General features: G+C 41.7%; 1 protein-coding gene and 1 non-coding gene across 6 annotated transcripts in view; one reads left to right on the top strand and one right to left on the bottom strand.

The window, feature by feature from the left end:
* The window catches only part of LOC101882875 (uncharacterized), a 287,867-nt gene that overhangs the window by 61,535 nt on the left and 206,964 nt on the right, over positions 1-19,368 (top strand). The gene's annotated exons all lie outside the window — the stretch shown is intronic.
* Positions 1-19,368, bottom strand: part of cdk18 (cyclin dependent kinase 18) — a 160,788-nt gene that overhangs the window by 61,198 nt on the left and 80,222 nt on the right. The window contains exon 1 of one of the 5 annotated variants that reach the window (XM_087274277.1): positions 17,077-17,179. The exons of the other annotated variants lie outside the window; for them this stretch is intronic. The gene's annotated coding sequence lies outside the window, so the exon portion shown is untranslated. Of the gene's footprint in view, positions 1-17,076; positions 17,180-19,368 lie in introns of those variants that run through there. 5 annotated transcript variants of the gene reach the window in all.

The raw sequence follows: 19,368 nt of genomic DNA, 5'->3' as shown, positions 1-19,368 counted from the left end.
ACAAAATTCTACAATATACTGTAAAATATAAAATCATTTTCACAATGCAACTTTAAAATACAGAAATAATGTATAACTGTCCTACAGTGTAATTTACAAAAGTCATTGACAGTGCAGGTCATAGATGCCTAGTGAGAAAGACTTTGGGCCCTGTCATACACCCGCAATAAGGCCCCGTTTACACTGGCAGTTAAATGTGACACAAATCCGATTTTTTGCTCATGTGACACAGATCGGATCTGTTCTATGACCGTGTAAACACAAAAAAAACGCATGCATTCGGATATTCAGAAATCGGTTTCAGGCCTCCTTCTTATGTTGAAATTAATCAGATACAGATCGGATGTGTGACAATGCGACTGTCATGTAAACAGGCAGATCGGATTTATTAAGGCATTCCATTCTGTACATCATTAAACTTGCGACAATGTGGTGCTTCCTAGCGGTTTAATGACAGAAAGAAGAGCGTGTGGGGAGATGCCGATGTGGTAACCAACATCAGAGGAAACAAAGAGGAGGAAAGTGGTCAGTCGCCACAATTTGCTCCCACCAGACCTGAGATCTCTCTCGTACCCACAAATTCCTCTGAATGGTGGAGGACATGATACATCATATAAACCATAAGCACAAGCTGCGATGACAGCCCTTTCCCACCTCTTCTGCCTCAAAATGATTTTAAAGTTGGGCGAACTTCGTGTTGTAACTTTAGCTTTTTGTCTCTATTAACACACGCACTGCGGGCGACACATCGAACAACTTTATCCTTCCAACACCAGAGCGCACACAGGCAAAGGCTACATCTTCAACTACACACACACATCAGGGCCATACCACTACATGAACTGCGCGAGGGTAAATCTGGACTGAACCATTCACTGCTTATACTACACTTCGCATATTTCGCAGAGCTCAAAACAAGACAATTTCTTCCATTGTGGCTAGTGTGGCACAGATGCTAGAACCTGCCTTTATGCATGCGCAACATCGTAAATTGTATAGCAAGTGTAAACGCATTGAATTGGGCATCACGACATGACAGTGTAAACGGGGATTTGTTGCGATTTTGAGACCAGCACAACCCTAATTTTCATGTTTTGTGCCATGTTGTTTAAATAGCAAATAAATTTGTGCCACTTTGTGGCCTTATGGATGTGCTAGTCTGAAAAAGAGGTGTCTTAAGGCACATTGTTGGTGCGTTGCTATTTTGAAAAACTGAAAAAGATCAAGACATTGACCAACTGAAAGCAGGTCTAAAGTCCAGTGCAGATCGTGTTAGTTGTCCGCCTATGTGTCCAAATGCTAACACATTGCTTAGTACACACAGGATGTACAGCAATACACAAATATCTTTACAGATGATAAAAAATATGGATTAAAATGTTACAGAAATCAATATTTTCTACATAAATATAAAATCCGCTGCCTCATTTCCTTCATCTCGGGGGGCTTTTTCCAATTCGTTCATGACAGTTTGCTTTTGTATAATGTTGTTATTATTATTGATATTATTTGTTATAAGCATATTTATATTTAATTTAATAAAAAAAAGTTTAGATTTGTCCCCCTGTGGGGTTTAGGACCACATGGGGCTTGTCATGGTTGTTTGAATTGAACATTTATTTGTTTTCTGAAAATTAGAACTGAATTTAGAAATAGTTTTGGAACAAATCTTTGCATTTAACAAACTAAATTAAATATGTAGGCTGATGGATGTCTTCAGTGGAGGGAGTTTCCACTGTTTCCTTATCAACAATAGTAAAGGAGTAAAGAGTAAAAATAAAGAGAAAGTAAAGAGGCTCTGTCTTTATTCTCGCTCTGCAGATGGTCTTCTTACTAGTGAAGCATTCAGTTTGTCCACTCACAAAGTCCGCCATGTAAATAACAAATGAGCCATGGGGTGATGCAACTGACTCTTAAAGAGAATGGAAGATGAGACTCTGATTGGTTTATTGCACATTATGCTCAAAACACACTTATAACTCATTAAGAGAATAAGCACAACCCTGTTAGACCATGCGTCGGGGCTCAGAGTGTATTTTTCTGTTTTTAAAATAGCAAAAGTGGATTCGGACACACTCTTAATGCATTTGCGCCATGCGCTTTAGACTTTGCTCCTAGATCATTAAAATAGAGCCCCGAGGCAGATTCCCATGTTTGGTTGGTCATAATGTACAGTAGTCAACATTAGTCATGGACGATAACTAGTTTCAAGGTTTACTGTGGTTTGGACAAGTCAAGGTTTCAAAAGCACTATAATTTCTGTTATACCATTTTTACGGTGCATATAGATGTACTTTTTTTTTTTTTACAACTGTTTTATTAATTAGAGTTACTTGTTTACTTTCATGCTAAATAAACAAATTTGTTCAATAGAATTAGTTAATCAATACACTGATGCAGTAGCTTTGTTTCAGAATCTGTGTTTATGAACAAAGCACTTGTATTGAATGTTTAATTCATAACTAAAGTTACTTGTTTAGGTTACTCGTAATGTTTTAAAGGAACATTTGGGAATAAATCAGTTGAATCAAATTGGCTTATCAGTACACTGGATCATTAATTGTGTTCCAAAATGAATCTGTGTTTTTAAACCAATGGCTGCAATAAACAATTAAATTATTGTTTTGAATGAATCCAGCTAATTCAAATGAATCTTTTTGTTATTATTGCCCCGTTATAATTATCTAGAATGAGCGTTTTTGAATGAAAGGGTTGAATGAATCTGTTGAGCAATTCAGTGACTCAATCTTTTTCTATAATGATTCAGTTTTAGATCAAATCACTTTAATGAATAATTCAATGATTCATTTGAACTAATCAAGTTATTCCAAATGAAGCTTTGTTGTTGCTGACTAGTTTGGACAATTCAATTATAGACCATTACATTCCAAGATTTAGTGAATAATCAACACAATCTCACGGCAATTCGTAACTTTTTCATTTAGTGGCTAATTCGTATGAATTCGTACGATCTAATTCGTACAATTTAGTACGATTTGCTTATCCCCCAATGACGGTTGGGGTTAGGGGTGGGGTCAGGTGCCACGCCTCCTTTTTAAAATCGTACCATTTCGTACGTCTGAACTCGTACGAATTCGTACGAATTAGCCACTAAACTGGCAAAACGTAAAATACTTACGTTCCCCTTCGGGGGGAACTTCAGCACTATAAGTGGATTTGATTGTAAAATCCACGCATTGGGAGGTTCGGTTCAGAAGCTACTCGTCTGAAAGAGTATTGAACGGGCCAATTAAGAATGAATTGGCAGCGCAAGCCTGCGCAGGTGAGCGGCATAAGCAATCAACTGAGTATATAAGCTCACCTGGCGCAGCAGACGCTATCCTTTTCGCTTCAGAGACTTTCTGATCGAGTCGATGAGGGTTCCTCCTGCTGTGACCAGCGATTCTGAGCGAACGAGAGAATTCTCCCGGTCCAGAGTGTGTACACGCAGTGGCAGACGGTCGAGCTGGGTTCTCCCTTGCCTGGCGTTCTTTGGGTCCGGTCCTCCAGAGTGGTGCGTATAAAGTTGCAAACTTCACAGAAAGAGCAACACAGTCGTGCAGCACGTCCTTATCAGGACGGCGCTCCGACTGTGCGTTTCTGGATGCGGTGGTTTCCTGTCCTCGGATGATGGGCGCGGGCACTGTGTTACATGTCTGGGGGTCCAGCATGTTAATGCGCTGCTCGCGGGCAGTTCATGTCGTCATTGCGATGCCATGACTGTTGCGGTTAGATCGCGGTTAGCCTTTGCAAAAGGGTGAACCACCCCAGTTGTCCCCTGCTCTGCAGCGGGCACTCGGGCAGATCTGAGGGTTTCAGCGAGAGATAATCCGTCGCCCACGGGCCCGCGGACCTCCCGCTCCTCTAAGCGCTCCATCCAAGCTTCGGGCGGGGGAAGCGATCCGTCTAACAGATGGTAGCCCTTACGCCCGATGACACCGGAGACCAGATGTCCACCGCGGCATCGGAGGGTGGGCTTTCATTGTCCGATGATGATCCAGACCCGCTCGCCCCCTTCGGGCTGGTGAGCGCTGTCACTACGGATCCTGAAACGGACATGTTAGCCGTGCTTTCCCGGGCTGCTTCGGCCGTGGGTTGGAGATGGTTTATCCCCCAGCTCCGCGGCCGGACCGACTAGAGGGGCGTTCCCTTCTTCCCGGAGGTGCACAGTAGGCTCACGCGGTCTTGTAAAGCACTTTTTTCTGCTCGTGCTGCGTGTTCCTCCACCCTAACCACTCTTGACGGTGAAACAGCCAGGGGGTATGTGGCGATTCCTCAGGTTGAGTGCGCGATGGCGGTAAATCCGCGCGGCGCCTCTTCTTGGCGGGGTCCGCCTCGTCTCCCATCCAAAGCCTGTAAGTTATCTACCTCCCTCGGAGCTAGAGCTTACATAGCTGCGGGCCAGGCTGCTTCCGCCTTGCATGCGATAGCCACCTACCAGCGCTACCAAGCGCAGGCGCTGGCCGAGCTGCAGGAGGGTGGGTCCAACCCAGGCTTACGAGCTTCGCACCGCCGCCGACTTAGCTCTTCGGACTACTGAGTCCGCTGCGTGTGCGTTGGGGAGGACGATGTCCACATTAGTGGTCCAGGAGCGCCACCCCTGGCTGATATGCGCAAAGTCGACAAAGTCCGCTTTCTTGACTTCCCCATATCCCCAGCCAGGTTCGGCGACACTGTCTGTGAATTCACCCAGGAATTCAAGGCGGTGAGAGAGCAGTTGGTGGGTGATGTCTTATCGGCGGTCCGTAGCCCGCTCCGCCCGCCGTGCCATTCATACCTGCTCCTCGCCGAAGGCGCCCGCCTACGAGAGCTGCTCCGCCCCCGCACACGCCTAAGGCGAAGCGAGCGCGTCGGGCACCTCGGAAGCAGGCAGCCCCCCTGCCCAGAACGCAGCTAAGTCCGGCAACGGACCGCGAAGCGCCCCTGGGACAGGCCATCTGGAGAAGAGGGAACTTGCTCTTTCCCCGCTGGAGGGCGGGGCCCCATTTCCAACGGCACTTTTTACTGCCATGAAAACATTATGAAAGGGCACTTTTCATTTCCCCAGATGTGACAGCCCGAAATCTGCCAGTCTGGGACGCTATGCTTTCTAGCTTGCAGATTCGGTGCGTTTCGCCAGTGGCTCACGAGCGCTGGGAGGACGGTCTCCTTTCTCCCACCCCTCGAGCCTCCCCTCCGGAGCTCGGGTTTGGAGTGAGAGCAAATATCTCACCTCCAGCTTTTCCGTGGGACCCGCGAGCTTCCCGGATCAGCACACCCACTCCGCGCTGCCCCACTGCTGGTACGTCAGCGATTGTAGCGATGAGTCCATTAGCGAGAGCTCTGCCTGCCTGGTTAGCGCGGGCCAGCTCTTCGCGGTGGCTCATACGCACAATCAGACTCGGCTATGCGATTCAGTTCGCGAAACGGCCCCCCAAGTCACGGGTGTGTATTCACCAGGGTCAGACCCCTGTCCGCCCCTGTCTTGCGAGAGGAGATTGCTGTCCTCCTGGCGAAGGATGCAATCGAGCCGCTCCCTCCAGCCGAGATGGAGAGCGGGTTTTACAGCCCACGCTTCATCGTGCCCAAAAAGAGCGGTGGGTCACGGCCAATCCTAGATCTGCGCGTTTTGAGCCGCTGCCTGCACAAGCTGCCGTTCAGAATGCTCACGCAGAAGCGCATCCTCCGGTGCGTTCGTCCTCTGGGTTGGTCTGCAGCATTAGACCTGATGGACGCGTATTTCCATGTATCCACTCTTCCTCGCCACCGACAGTTTCTGCGGTTTGCGTTTGAAGGTCGAGCTTGGCAATACAAAGCCCTCCCCTTCGGGCTCTCTCTGTCTCCGCGGGTCCTCACCAAGCCCGCGGAGGGTGCCTCAGCGCCCCTTCGGCTCGCGGGCATCTGCATACTCAATTTCTTTACGACTGGCTGAATTGCCCTCTCTTTTGATTATGCACAGAGTTGATTATGCACAGAGACAAAGTGCTCTGGCACTTCCACCTGTGGGGGTTTCAGGTCAACCGAGAAAAGAGCAAACTCGCCCCCGTGCAGAGGATCTCTTCTCTCGGGCTGGAGCTGGACTCGGTCACCATGGCAGCGCGCCTCTCCGGAGAGCGCGCTCAGCTGATGCTGTACTGTCTGAGAGAGCTCGACAGTAAAATAGTGGTCCCACTGAAACAATTTCAGAGGCTCCTGGGGCATATGGCATCCGCAGCCGCTTCATGCCGCTCGGATTATTCTATATGAGACCACTTCAGCACTGGCTTCACGATCGAGTCCCCAGACGCGCATGGCACGCGCGCGCACACCGAGTCTCTGTTACTGCGCTGTGTCGCCGCGCCCTCAGCCCTTGGAGCGACCCCTCGTTCCTACAGGCCTGGGTGTCTCTAGAACAGGCGTCCAGTCTTGTTGTCGTTTCAGCAGACGCTTCCAACACGGGCTGGGGGGCTGTGCGTTGCGGGCATGCGGCTGCGGACCTGTGGAAAGGTACCCAGTTGCATTGGCATATCGCCTGGAGCTGTTGGCAGTGTTCCCCGCTCTCCACCGTTTTTTTCCCGGTGTTGGAGCGGCAACACGTGCTGGTCAGGACGGACAGTACGGCGGCGGTGGCGTATATCAGCCGTATAGGGGGTATGCGCTCTCGCCGCATGTCTCAGCTCGCCCGCCGTCTGCTCCTCTGGAGTCATCCGCGGCTGAAATCGCTGCACGCCATTCATATTCAGGCAAGCTCAACCGTGCAGCCGATGCGCTCTCACGGCAGCCTTGCGTCCTGGAGAATGGAGACTCCACCCCGAGTCTGTTCAGCTGATATGGGCGCGATTCGGGGAAGCCCAGATCGATCTGTTGCTTCCCCCGAGATCGCTCATTGCCAGTTGTTCTTTCCCTGACCGAGTGCTCTCGGCACGGATGCACTGGCTTACAGCTGGCCTCGGGGCACGCGCAATACGCGTTTCCCCCAGTGAGCCTGCTCGCGCAGTTACTGTGCATGGTCAGGGAGGACGAGGAACAGGTTGCTGGTTGCGCCCCTCTGGCTCAACCGGACCTGGATGTCAGAGCTCTCCCTCGCGATAGCCCTCCCCTGGCAGTCCCTTCGAGAGAGCACCTACTCTCTCAGGGACAGGGCACCACCTGGCACCCTCGCCGATCTTTGAAGAGATTTTTAGACGCGAGGAAGACTTAGGTAACCTCCGATTGCGGTGGCTAATACCGTCACTCGGGCTAGAGCCCCCTCCCCGAGCGCGCCTATGCCCTGACGTGAAGTCTATTCACTGAATGGTGTGTCTCTCGCTGAGAAGACCCCCGTAATTTGCCAGATCAGCGTTGTGCTTTCTTTACGCCGAGAGAAGTTGGAGAGCAGGCTGTCGCCCTCCACACTCAAGGTTACGTGGCTGCCATCTCCGCTCTCATAACGCGGTGGCTGGCAGCACCGTGGGAACGCATAACCTCATCATCCGGTTCCTCAGGGGCGTTAAGCGAATTAATCCACCCCGCCCCCTCTCATGCCCTCTTAGGATCTCGCCCTCGCTACACAAGCCGCGTCAGATCCCTTCGATCCTCGACTCAGTATTTTCTGTCCCTGAAGACAGCTCTGCTGGTCGCGTTGATATCGATTAGAGGGTCGGGGACCCGGAGGCATTTTTCGGTCAGTGACTCGTGCCTGTAATTGGGCTGGCTTCTCTCACGTATGAGACCCCGCCCGCGATATGTGCCCAAGGTTCCTACCACTCCGTTTTAATACGAGGTAGTGAGCCTGCAAGCGCTGCCCTCGGAGGAGGCAGACCCAGCCCTTATTTATTGTCCAGTTCGCGTTTTGCGTATTATCCGGACCGCACTCAGAGTTTAGATCATCTGAGCAGCTCTTCGTCTGTTATAGCGGTCGGCAGCAGGGAAGTGCCGTACCGAAATAAGTTCCCACTAGATTGTGGATGCCTTTCTTTCACTATCAGAGCCGAGATGAGCCGCGTCCCCCGAGAGCGCGTGCGCACTCCACTCGGAGCTTCGCATCCTCTCGAGCGCGCGCACGCGGCGCCCCTCTAACAGACATCTGTAGAGCTGCGGGCTGGGTGACACCCAACACATTGCAAGGTTTTACAATCTGCGAGTGGAGCCGGTTTCCTCAAGGGTATTAGGTAACCCTTGGTGATTGAGGAAACAATTCGGTAGGGTGTTGAAACACGCTTGCTGCGCCATTTTCCCTAACACGGAGATACGTGCGCCTTTTTATCTGTCAGTAAAGTTCCCCGTCAGGTGAGCCCTGCAGATTCCTCCGTGGCCCCCAGCACTGACTCAGCGGAGGAGTCACTTGCTGGCCCACTACGTTGTAGGTCTGCCCGCTGGTCAGCCCGCGTTTTGGGTAAAGGTGCCTGCTATGCGTGGTCCCCACTAGGCGATCCCATATGCTTATTCAGCCACGGTTAAGTCCCCCCCCCCTGGGCGGACCCGTGTCTTCCCTCCCCGCTAACCACTCTTTTGCTATGCGTACTCCCCCTTTTTAGGGCTAGTCCATATGTAAATTCTGCCATCTATCCCCCCTTGGGTAACGGATGGCCTCCGCAGCGTCCTCCCTATCGGGATTGCACGCTTCCCAACGTACTGTCGTATTTTCCTAGAATTATCTAGATGCTCACGACTTCCCAAAAAATATATATAAATCCGTAAAACTTCTGTTGAAGTAGGATAAATTAGGGCCAGGGACACGTTGGAGGACCGCGCCCCCCATGATGTGGGTGCGTCACGCTTGCTTGACTATCTCCTCATCGGGGGTGTTGGTAAGGTGCAGTCATGATGGCGCTTTCAATGGGCTCCCAATGCGTGGATTTTACAATCAAATCCACTTATAGTGCTGAAGTTCCCCCCGAAGGGGAACGTTCGAGGTTACTAAAGTAACCCTTCGTTCCCCGAGGAGGGGAACGGAAGCACTATACTCCGTCGCCATAATGACTGTCCCTTAGCTGTTGAAAGTCTCTTCAGCTTAAAAAGGATAGCGTCTGCTGCGCCAGGTGAGCTTATATACTCAGTTGATTGCTTATGCCGCTCACCTGCGCAGGCTTGCGCTGCCAATTCATTCTTAATTGGCCCGTTCAATACTCTTTCAGACGAGTAGCTTCTGAACCGAACCTCCCAATGCGTGGATTTTACAATCAAATCCACTTATAGTGCTTCCGTTCCCCTCCTCGGGGAACGAAGGGTTACTTTAGTAACCTCGAACGTTTTCTTGTGAGATCAGGCTGGAATAATTCAATAACTCAGGGATCAATAATTAGACTTATGATTCAATGAGCATAATTCTAATGATCTTGAATGAGCTTTTTTGAATGAAAGGATTCAATAAATCTTTTGAACATATCAGCAACTCAATCTATTTTTATAATGAATCAGTGTTTTTGAATCATAAAGTCGCTGTACTGAACATTTCGAAGATTTATTTGAAATAATTCAGTAATTCCAAATAAATCTTTTGTTGTTGACCAGTTCAGACAATTCACTTCAAGACCATTACAGATTACAAGATAGTTTAGTGAACAATTCATGGACTCGTTTATATTTATAATTATCTTTAATGAGCATTTTTTTAAAGAAAAGTTAGAATAAAAATGGTGAACAATTCAGCGACTCAATCTATTTCTAAAATGAATCAGTATTAAAAAAAAAAAAAAAGTTGCTGTACTAAACAATTCAGGGATTCATTTGAATGAATCAAGTTAATCCAAATGAACACTTTTGACCAGTTCAGACAATTCTGCAAACTTGAAAACCTATACCTGCTCTTAATTTGTAAGATTCAGTTACCTTTAGTTGTCGTTGGTTCAAGAAAACCCCTGGCAAAAATAAAAATGATAACTGTACTATTGAAAGATTAGACGTCGGTTCAGAGTCACTCTCTGTTTAAATAAAGAGAAAAGATGACAGATTGCGCGATTCTCCTTTTTACTCAGTTTCATTTGTTTGTAGTCTTTCATGCCTCTTCTCTTTCTCTTTAAAACCCCCCTTTCTAGGTGCACAAAAGCTCACTAATGCGCCTTTATTTCAATGACAGCCTTGAAAGCAGGAGCAGGCCTTGCTGTCTGATCAAAAGCCTCATCTCGCCCCCTCCTCTCTGCACATAATGAGAGTAACACTGCAGCCCGAAACGCTCTTTATTTGGCAAACCTGAGTATCACCATTAACACGTCGAATTTCAAGGATGAATCACCGATTCTGTCCAGCAATATTTGATGTTTCAGGTAATAAGTGAGGCTTAGCGCTAGCATATTCAAAAGCTATCATGCTTGGGTAATTTGTTTTTTCAGTGGAAGATCATTAGTAATAGGGTTATAACTGCAAAGTGAAACCCTGAAGGCTCTTCAGTTTTTTTCTGCTCGTCATATGGCTCCTAGAGAATTATTTCATTTATTTTTTATAACATAAACTAAAAATCATACAACATTGTAAGAAACCTGCTAACAAATGTCCAGAGCTCAAAGAGACCAGATTGATCAGGCATGACTAAAAACTACTACAAATGAACCACGAAATACAAATGTATTCCACCATCCACTTCAGTAATAATCAATTCACCTGTATCTTTAGGATATTTTATCCCGGACGAGCCCCCATTAAATGTTTTATTATATAATAAGGTGTCTAGAGAGAGAAACATAACATTTAGAAACTGAATAGAATGAGTTCATACAAAAAAGGACAAACAACTTTAACGTTTACAGTGGTTCCTCGCTATAATGTTGTTCACCTTTCCTGGCCTCGCAGTTTCGATTTTTTTTGTGCAATTTGACATGCTTGTTTTTACAGCGCATTGTGTTCTGCATCCTGATTAGCTGTAGACCTTTGGCAGTCAATCTTTTCCATGTGTCCTGTACAGTAAAGAATGCATCCAGCTTGCCAAATAAACATAAATCTTCCCTCGCTAGCAGTGTGAGTTCCAACAAGGATGCAAAAAGGGTTGTAACTGTCCACATCAAGACCATCGTAAAGGGGATTGTTCTCGGGATGCGCCAAGCCACACAGCGCTATGCATTTTAGAATAGGTTTAAATCAGGGTGCGCACACTGGTGCCGCAGGTAAAAATGACTATTTTATTTACATAAACATTTTATGACTGTTTTAGATTGTTAAAATGGAGCCCTTTTTGTTTTTTACTATAAGTTATAAACCAGACGTCCTACTTCGTCACAATTAAAAAAAAAATTTTATTACAAATGTTGATTTTGCATTGGATTCAGCAATCTTGGAATCGCAAAAAAAAAAACAAAACAAAACAAAAAAAACAATAAGGTGTGATAAAGAAACTAAAAATTATATTAGAAAGATTGTTTACCCAAAAATGAGAATGACCTCATCATATATGAATTACCTCTCCCTTGTTTGGTTTAACACCTTCATACATTTCTGTTGAACACAAAAAAGATTTATTGAAGTATACTGGTTGCTGGCACCCATAGACTTCCATAGTATAAAATATTACAAAAAAAAAAGTACTATTGAAGTCAATGGGTGCCAGCTACCAGCATTCTTCAAAATATCTTACTTAATTTTCAACAGAGGAAAGAAAACTCAATGAAATGTTAAAGGGCACCTATAATGTAGTATTTCTCTCAAATGTTATGTGAGATCTGCTTCCTTCAGGTTTGTCACTCTTATGTTTATCTGAAGGTCTGACAGGCGCCTGGGAACGGTGGGCGGGGAAAACCAGCATTAAAGGCACAGGCCACAAAAACAGCTACAGTGTGTTCAAAGTAAACAAATTGTGGTAAACAAATTGTCATTAAATATAAGTAAAACAAAGGTCATGTTATTTGGGAAATTAAAAAGTATTTATAATATAGATTTACATATTGACAATGAAGTTTTAAAAAGAGAATATGCAATTAAGTTTCTTGGTGTTGTATTGGATCATAAAATTAGTTGGAAACCGCAAATAAATAATGTAATATCAAAATTAGTAAAAACTATAGCAATGGTGTATGAAGCAAGATTTATCCTGGACAACAAATCAATTTATTAACACACTTTTGTTGCCATATATGGGTTATTGTGTTGAAATTTGGGGGAATAAATAAAAATCTTAATTTATTTAAAGGAATATAATGGTGAAGGTGATTGAAAAAGGATAAAATGAGAGGTATGATGAAATTTTAGTTAATGGCTATTTGCAGTACTATGTTTTTTTTTTCTTTGGGTCTATGTTACAAAATGTAAAGGTACAAATAGATTCAAACATATGTCAAAGGTGCCAAAAGGATAAAATATGTCTCGTGTAAAAAAAGAGATAAGTAAAAGAAGAGATAAGTTAATTGATGAATGAAGTATGTGGTAGTGGGGTGGGAAAATAATAAGCTTGTGCTTCATCCCACTCTATTTTCGACCATGTTGAAATGTATTTTTTTTGTTAATTATATTTTATGTATGATATTTTTGTTTGAAAATAAATAATCTGATGGGTGTCTTATGCTGAAACTTTACAGACACATACTGGAGACACAAAAGACTTAAATCTTGAAAAAGAGGTAAAATATATGCCCTTTAAAGCAAGTGAAAGGTAAATGTAATGATTAGATCATTTTCATTTTTTGGTGAACTATTCCTTTAAATTCGACACAACTTTACAAATGTCAGCTTATATCAAAAGCAGATTTTTGCGTAATTAAACTGAGCTAATAAAAACAGTCTGAAATAAAAAGACATTATACTAATAATAAATCAAAAATACCAAAATATAGTCATACTGATCAATAAAAAGCAATTAAATGTACATATTTTTGCTCTTTGTATTTCATTTGTAATCTCTCTCATTTATATTTCTGCAGGTAGACAGGTCTGCTCCTTATTAAATATATTTTTATCAGCCTTAAATACATTTTTATCAGCCTTTCAAAGTCTTTTTGTAATCAAATATTGAAGTGCCGTTATTAATTTCATAGCAGGCTGATTCATTCAGAGATATTGAAATGCATGGAGAAAATGAATGGGAGCAAATGTGTGGTGACTGTTACATGTGGGCTTCAATCTCTTATACAACATGAGATATAGAGAGTGCTTCAACATGGCCTTTTGTATAGCACACAGTTTAGTGCTACCTCACAACTTTCTCTCTCTCACACACACACACTCACACTGAAACGCTTTTCGATTCCCCTAGCAATCACACGCTCTGTTTTTTTTCGTCCTCCTCTATTGTTCGGCTGCATGAATCTCAACTTGTCTCTGATGTTTAAATGCATGCTGCCATTTAATTGCTTGTTGCCATGGCGATGCAGACTGTTAACAAAGGCAACGTCGGGATCCGGATAACAAGAGATAGCTATTCTGTCTCTCAGGTAGCCATCTGATTCATCAATATTTATATCACATCCTGCTTTTCAGCAGATCTGAAATTCAATAGCAGGTCCCCCACACAGCCTTAGATGTTTGTTCTCTCTCTCTCTTTCTCTCTCTCCATCGTTCTCATATTGATTTAATTGCATTTTATGTTCACACCTGGCCTAGGAATGCAGCGGGGGGGACGGTTTTCGAAACAGACGGGCGAATGTTTTGCTATCCTTGATTTGTTAGGAGAGAGGTAAACGCTTCCTAGCCCACATATGCTAATTTAAAAGCAGACAATGTGCGGAAAAACAGAGAAAATGAGTCTAGAGAGGAGTGTTGGAGGGCTGGTTGGTGATGCATTTCTGTTAACATCAAGAGAATAGGGCTGAAGGAGGAGTTCGGGCAAAAAGATATGACAATTCTGTCATCATTAGTTGTGTTTATGTGCTTTGAAACCTTCATGAAGCAAAAAAAGTTGTGTTTACTGGCATGTAATGACAATTGAGGATCCAAAAGTACAGTTTAATAAGACAGACAATAGTCTATATTGCTGTTTCATTAGACGCACATTAGGGTTGGGTGATGTTCCAGATTAGACATCGTACGATGTCAAATTGGTTGACATTACAATGGACGATAGCATCGTCGCCATAGGCATTGATAAATTGATTATTTATGAATAATTAACTAATTCAAAACAAATTAGTTATTTGTAGCCTACCATTTCAACTAACTGACCTGCATGGTGTTTGTTTTACCCATAACCAAATCATAAATAAATAAAGATAAGTTACACACAAATTACCAACTGTCAATCGCTTTTGCCAAAGGACTCTGGCATGAATAGGCAGAGCGATCTGTGTCGTTATAATGACGTTGACCAACTTGATTGGAAAAAAGGTGCACAACCAACCAAGGTTTTCGCAGCGTGAAAGCGAAAGATTGAAGCAGTGTGCTGTGCAACGTTACCTGATGGATTCAAAAGACTGAAGAGTTATTAGACAGAGACAAGATAAATTAAATATTACATTTAACAACTATAGTGAGGCACGATCCAGCCGGACATCCTTCATAAACTGTCCGACATGCACTGATCAAAGAATCCACTGAGCTGGAGCTCAGACGAGCGCTTGACAGTATGTGTGTGTGGTCACGTGATGTGCATTTTCAGCAAGTGGTACTCGTATAGTGTGCACACTAAACGCCAGCGTGGATCGTTTTTGTTCTAAAATGCCATTTTAAATCTGAGATGTATTCGTGTAAATGGGGCCTTTGTGTATTTTTCGTAAGCTGGTTTGCAAAAGGAGGTGGGGCGAAGGATCGCGATGCCGGCCTAGTATCATGACGTCTAGCGGCCATCGCCGATAGACAATGGAATCGTTTATTGACCCAACCCTAACCCTAATCAGAAATTTTAAAAAATAAACATTTTATTGGACTTTACTGCTTTTAATGTTTGCTTTTTTGCTTACATTTTATTTTAAAGGGGTGGTCCACAGCAATATCATATTTTAATCTTTAGTTGATGTGTAATGTACAGTTGAAGTCAGAATTATTAGCCCCCCTGAATTATCATCCCTGATGTTTAGTTTCCCCCCAATTTCTGTTTAACAGAGAGAAGATTGTTTCATAACTTTTCTAAACAAAATAGTTTTAATAACTCATTTCTAATAACTGATTTATTTTATCTTTGCCATGATGACAGTAAATAATATTTGACTTGATATTTTTTCAAGACACTTCTATACAGCTTAAAGTGACATTTAAAGGCTTAACTAGGTTAATTAGGTTAACTAGGCAGGTTAGAGTAATTAGGCAAGTTATTGTCTGATGATGGTTTGTTCTGTAGACTATCAAAAAAAATATATAGCTTATAGGGGATAATAATTTTGACCTTAAAACGGTTTTTACAAAATGAAAAACTGCTATTATTCTAGCCCAAATAAAACAAATAAGACTTTCTCCAGAAGAAAAAATATTATCAGACATACTGTGAAACTTTTCTTGCTCTGTTAAACATGACTTGGGAAATGTTTAAAAAAATTTTAAAAATTAAAAAAAATAAAAATACAAAGGTAGGCTAATTATTCTAACTTGTAGCTGTGTGAATGTAAACAACATCTATGAATGTAAGAAGCTCAAAGTTCAATGCAAAGGGAAACATTGGCTTTTACAGAGTTAGATTAGCAAAGCCTACAGCTAAAAAACGTAAAAAAAAAAATACATCCGAGTTTATGAGATCACAAATGATTCAGGTTACGTACATTTACCATGCACAGTGAAGGGGCGTGGCCAGATGTGCTGTAATGTTATAGCAGCTAAAATTATAGCTAAAATGCCGTCCAAATGCTGCTGTTTCCACAGAGCTGCTTCAGTTTCTGTGTTTGGGTTTCCAATAGACACAACACTAAGAAAGAAGTGCTCACAGTTTAATTTTAATTATGTTTCAGAGAATTCTAAATAAATATATAGCGCTCGCATTTGACAAAGGAGAGCTTCCAGAATCTCTCCCAGCTCAGTGCTGGATTCGGCTAAAACTTCTCAAAAACTCCCTAATCTAAACAGTCTAATATTATGCATCTTGTTTGTTTGTGTGTCAGTTTGCATGGTTTTTATTGTATTTTATTATATTTGTATTTTTCAAAATAGTTTGTGACATGAAGTTAGCCATTAGAACTCGCATGGCATCAAATAAAAGATATGATGCATTCAAAATCAAACAAATTCCATGTTATTCAGATAAATGCAGTCACACTAGACCAGGGGTGGCCAATCCTGTTCCCGGAGATCTACCTTCCTGCAGATTTCAGTTGCAACCCTTATCAAACACACCTGTCTGTAATTATCAAGTGGATTTCAGGTCCTAATTAATTGGTTCAGGTGGGTTTGATCAGGGTAGGAGCTAAACTGTACAGGAAGATAGATCTCCAGGAACAGGATTGAGCACCCCTGCACTAGACCTTTCATTCCATTGACTTCCACCAAACCAGAAAGGCAAGCACATGCAGAGTTATTTCGTATAGTTCTAGTGAAATCATTCAAGAAGTTGAATGATCAATTCTAAGATTTATTATAGTCAATGGCCATTTTAGCACCCCCCCACCCTTATCAAGTCTTTTTTTTTGTGTTCAACAGAAGAAAAAAACAATTTGGAGCAAGTTGAGGATGAGGAAATGATGATTTTCACTTTTGGGTGGACTATTCTTTTAAGCACCCCATAGAAAATGAACCTCTTAAAAATTGTTGTGTCTATATAATGATATCATTTGACTTCATTGGTTTTGAAATGTAGGTCAAATAAATCATGAACTACTTTTATGATGCTGCTTGAAGGTTTACAGCTCTGTGTTCACTGGTGATTCAGGAAAGAAATTCTGAAATATAAAATGTAATGTAAAAAAAGTTATATTATATTTTATTTATTTAGGGATCTTAATGGACAAAAGACTGCCAGTCTGTGTGGGTTGATTTCATTTATAGATGAACTATACTTTTACGACCAGACTCTTTCTGTGTTTTCAAATGCGTGTATTCATTGGTCAACACATATTGAACAATGATTACTTTTAAAGTTCGTACTTGAGCTGTCCAGTGCTTCAAAAATGAATATACCTAATTTGCTGATTATGAATCAATCAGTTAATCACAAACAGTTTTCACCAAAAATATACATTAAGATGTTATGGCAGACAGTGAAATCATTAGATAAACATTTCAAAAAGTGAATAAAATTGTTTATAAATTTAAAATAAATAAATAAATAGATAGTTTTACTTCAGAGATAAATGTCTGTACCTTCTGCGTTGGGTCTTGCTGTTTTTCACTTTCACTTTTTTTTGTTTCTTTTACTGCTGGTAGTCTTAAAGAAACAGTACTTTCCTGTTCATGGATATCAATGTGATCTGAGAAGCATTCTGCATTGATTTACAGTACTGCATGTAACATTAACTAATGAGCTCTTATTGTAAAGTGTTATCAGTTGTACTTTAATCCTTTTGCAGTTAAGAATTCAATTCAGTTTACAGTAACAAAGTAACATTTATTGACATTTTAATAGTTTGAAGCATTTGTTGTACTGTTAATAATTTCCTGTAAAGTCTACAGTAACTTAATGGCAGCAGTTCACCAGTAACTTACTGTAAATCAATTACAGCAAAAATACTGCATTTACATTTACATCCCCATCTATTTTGCTGTATATGTGTTTACAGTTTTGTATATCTTTACTGTAAAATACACAGCCATTTTACAATGCATCTTCAAAGTACAGCAAGATGCATAACTGTCCTACAGTAAAATACAGTTTATATTACAGTTCAGTTCTCCAGTCACTTGCTGTCAATTACAGCAAAAATACTGTATATACATTTGCAGCACCATTGCTGTATATGTATTTACAGTGTTGTATGTGTACTGCAAAATATACAGTAATTTTCAAAATGCAATGCTAAAATACAGCACATATCGCCACTGCCCTACGGTTCATATTACAGTTAAATACTGTGTCATTTACAAAAATCATTAAGAGTGTAAGGAATAAAATATTAAAAATCACAGAAAAAGCACTGGCAGTTTATTACCAGATTTTTTTCAACACCCACCCAGACAATACATCACATCAAACTATTATAAATGTTATTCCCATAATGGAATTCAAAAGTAATAAATGTAAACATATGTTAATGTAAATACAGTGAAAATAAATGGAAAAATCATGAATCATAAAACCAGAAAAATTGTTATTTATGGATATTATTAAAAATATATAAATACAGCAAATCAACATGCAACACGCAGGCTCTTTTTGTTTTTACGTGAGGATGTTACAGTAACATTATCACGATATTGCCATGTATTGTGATAAAAGCTTTGCAAAAAAACTACAATATATCTTGTAAATTACACAGAATTTAACACTATGAACTGTGTTTTACTGTAGTGCGGTATGTTACTGTATTTTAAAGTTACGTCATGAAACAAACTGCATATTTTACAGTAAAGATATACAAACAATATTGTATGCATATGCATACACAGCTAGATAAATAATGCAGTAAATGTAAATACGGTATTTTTGCTGCAATTGATTTACAGTAAGTTACTGAAAAACTGCGGTAGACCCATCTCCTCCCACCCTCCCATTTTGTTATTTTTCCTGTAAAACTCCTGTAATTTTACCCTGTCTACAGTCCTTAGCTTTTTGGTACAGTCTGTAAATCCCCCTTTCCACTGCACACAACAAACGATTGCCGACAAACCAGAAGTCATTCATTTCCATTGGAGAGTATTCCAGGAGCTGTATGGAGTTCCGATCATCTCCGTATGTGGAAATTTCAGATCCGAATTGAGCTGCGTGTACGTTGAAATATTTGTACTCCTGCGAATACAGTTTATACGAACGGCCGACCGGATATGATGTATTTCAATGTTGGCCAAGCAGGTCCGTGCCCGTGAGATGAGAATAGTTTTTTCATTATTTTTTTAATCAGAAAAAGTCTGTTCTTAGAAAAAGTATATTTGAAAAAAAAAAAAAAAAAAAAAAAAAAAAAAAAAATATATATATATATATATATATATATATATATATATATATATATATATATATATATATATATATATTCATTAATGAGTAATAAAAATGTATATGTTTACATTGTTGTTTCCACATTCCCTCCAATTCTTTTTGAGGTTTCTAGTATTCATTCATTTAACCATGTTCAATGCACGGCGAATAATGGCTCTTGCTTTTGCACTCCTGTATTTCAGACACTGCGAGAACAGCTTCTCGTCCATTGTGCACAACAGAACTAAAAAATTCTGTGCGACTGCCACAAGGGGGCCTATTCAAACAATCATGTCCAAATGTTGTGTGTAGTGGAACTACAGGCTATAGTAGGCTATAGTATCCGGTCGCAGCAGCCGCTCTAAACCCGATTGATAGTACAGTTACTAACACCACAGTAGTTAATAACCTGGTTCTTAGACAAACAACCTCTAGATATTTTTTAAGATACTAGTATTCAGCTCTAAGTAACATTTAAAGGCTTAACTAGGCAAGTTAGGGTAACTAGGCAAGTTAATGATGGT

This window comes from Danio rerio, chromosome 11, assembly GCF_052040795.2.
Source record: "Danio rerio strain M-AB ecotype USA chromosome 11, GRCz13ab, whole genome shotgun sequence".
NCBI classification, from domain to species: domain Eukaryota; kingdom Metazoa; phylum Chordata; class Actinopteri; order Cypriniformes; family Danionidae; genus Danio; species Danio rerio.
This window is presented reverse-complemented; position numbering and strand designations above follow the sequence as displayed.